Genomic DNA, 2686 nt, shown 5'->3' with positions numbered 1-2686 from the left:
GAGTGTTGAAGACTAAAAGAAAAAATAACAACAAGAACCGTACAGAACCGAAAACCGTGACCCTAAAACCGTGATACGAACCGAACTGTGGGTTTTGTGAACCGTGCCAAACTGTGGGTTTTGTGAACCGTGCCACCCCTAATATATATGTAGTTTATTATCAAGTTCCACATTGCTGTAATGGCCAAGACAGCCTTATGGCTCTTCTGCCAGAGAACTACTGTATCTCTGGTTGAACTCTCCCAGTTCCATTGCATTGACTTCTACCCCGTATCAGCTGATTTCCCAAACCATAATTGCTAAGGTCAGCCATTCCTTGTCTGACACTTTTCTGTGCCCACCAAGCCAGGAATTGCCCAAAGGAATATACCTTATTGCAAGTTCCTGTTATCCGGATATCCTGATAAGGAGTGGCAGTTTAACTACAGTAAAACCTGATTCAATAGCCAGCAGACAGGGTATATACACTCTAGAAAACAAGTTTAGGGGTTTTCAGTTATCCCATGGGGTAACCTGTACAGGATTTCTTTAGAACCATGCTGCAGGGTTTACCTGTCAAAAGTAGTTTGAATTAAAACTTGTTTGAATGTACAACTTTGTAAAATTGCGTTAATGATATAAATATTTTCTGTATGTACGAATGAATATGTCAAGTGTCAATATGCCAAAATTGTTCTATAATGTTTTAATGTTGGTTTGTCAGTTGCTCTCTGTTTGGGGTCACCACAGCAGACCATCTGGTCCGCATATTTGATTTGGATGCCTTTCCTGACATAATCCTTCTATTTTATATGGGCTTGAGACCAGGACTGAGCTTTAACCCCTCAATGGCTGGGTCAGTTCCCTGCCCAGGAACCGAACCCAGACCACAGCAATGAGAGTGACCATGCCTCTATACTACCAGTGGACTAGCATGCCCTTTTAATCAATGTGTTAAACCACAGAATTTGTCAGACAGAACCTTATAATTTAAACATCTAGAATTTAAAAATCTACAATTTTAGATGTACAATTGTAGAAGTTTTTGGTATAGAAAATGCGTTTACTCTCACAATTTGTTTAAGTGAATGCAAGTACAGTGTAGTTTATATTACAGCAGAGCAAGGAAGCAGAGGGAAAATCCTCAGTGAATCAAGGAGGCAGTACAATGTTCTTAGCAGAGCAGTTACTTTAGCAATCCTCTTTTTTTGTTATGTGAGCGTCCTCTTTGGGGCAGTGGGGCAGATGGACATGCTCAGGAGAGCAACAAGGCAGCACAATAACCTCAGTGGTGCTGAAGTGGTGAGAGATGGTGCTAGCCTGGCCAGGAACAGGAAAGGTGTTGCATTGCATCCATTTAATCTTTCCTTGTTGCTCCTACATCAGGTGCTGAAATTACAAAGGTCCTGCAGTATCAATTGTTTGTTCATTCTATCGGTCAGGAATGGGTTGTAGAGAGAAATGCATGTGCAAGACACAATACATATCAATGTGACAATGATTAAAGACCAACAAGGAGTGCTTTAAAATGCATGACTTAAATACCAGTGATATTCAAACAACAAAGTAATTCAGGTGCGCATAGTCCTGTGCAGGTGATGTGCAGTGGCTGATGGAGTCCAGGGTTGCCAGGTTAAAGCAAAATTAGCTCTGTAATATACTGTATAGTCATTGAATGTTTTTCTTCATTCTCTTAGTCATTGCAGCATTGTGCAAATACATTTCGTATGTACAACCTTATCCACTTTAATCCCTTTTTCTTTTCTTGCAATATATCTTACAATAAAAGTCTTCTGTACATCATAGACAAACTATCTACAATAGCACTTTGCTTTAGCAACCCTGTCAGTCAGCATTGTTCAGCAACCATATCATTAAATGTCTCACCTAAACATGCATTGTGAGCATGCAATGTCTTTCCTACCCCAGTGGGCCTCTACTACTGCTTGCTGCAGTGTCTATTTCGGTGGAATTAAGTGAAGAAGTGAGCACACTGACCCATGATTACACAACATCTAGAGCATTAGCTTATACCGCATCATTGGAACATCCCTTTTTGTAAAATAGAGATTTCTTTAAAAAACGGTCACTTAAAAGAGATATTTAGTATGTAGGTCTTTGTGAAGATTACCATTTGTGGAACAGATGATATGTTGCTATCGCCCCACCTTCCCCTGTGGACAAGACCCTTCTTATGTGTACCGTAAATGCCAAATAAAGATTTTTAAAAATTATGCTTCTTTTATACTGGAATATTAATTCACCACTTCCTGTGACCCATGTTAGTCTCCTTATGTTGCACATCTGTACTAACACCCAAATACATCTGTGTACACATTCGTTCTCCAATTCCCAAATGCTTCCAAATAAGTATCTATGTATGAACAAAAGAAATCAGTAGGATGTGGATTTTCATGCTTGCATTCATCCTGGAGAGTCATTTAGCATGCAGTGAGGGGCAGGCTGTGACGTAACCATCCCTTTTTTAAAACCCCACAAGCAAATGGCACCTTATATCAAGTCCACTTCGTTGCTTTGAGGGCTTTTTCAGAAAAATCACTGTTGAGAAAAAAAAAAATTATATATATATATAAATATATATATATACTGTATATGTATAGGTATATTCTTGAGTATAGCATTCTCCAGGTATGTTTTTTTTTCCTCTTAATTTACTTACACTAATACTGTTCTCAAATGCATTTAG

The sequence above is a fragment of the Tachysurus fulvidraco genome, chromosome 3 (genome assembly GCF_022655615.1).
Source record: "Tachysurus fulvidraco isolate hzauxx_2018 chromosome 3, HZAU_PFXX_2.0, whole genome shotgun sequence".
NCBI lineage: Eukaryota > Metazoa > Chordata > Actinopteri > Siluriformes > Bagridae > Tachysurus > Tachysurus fulvidraco.
Note: the sequence above shows the minus strand (reverse complement) of the source record.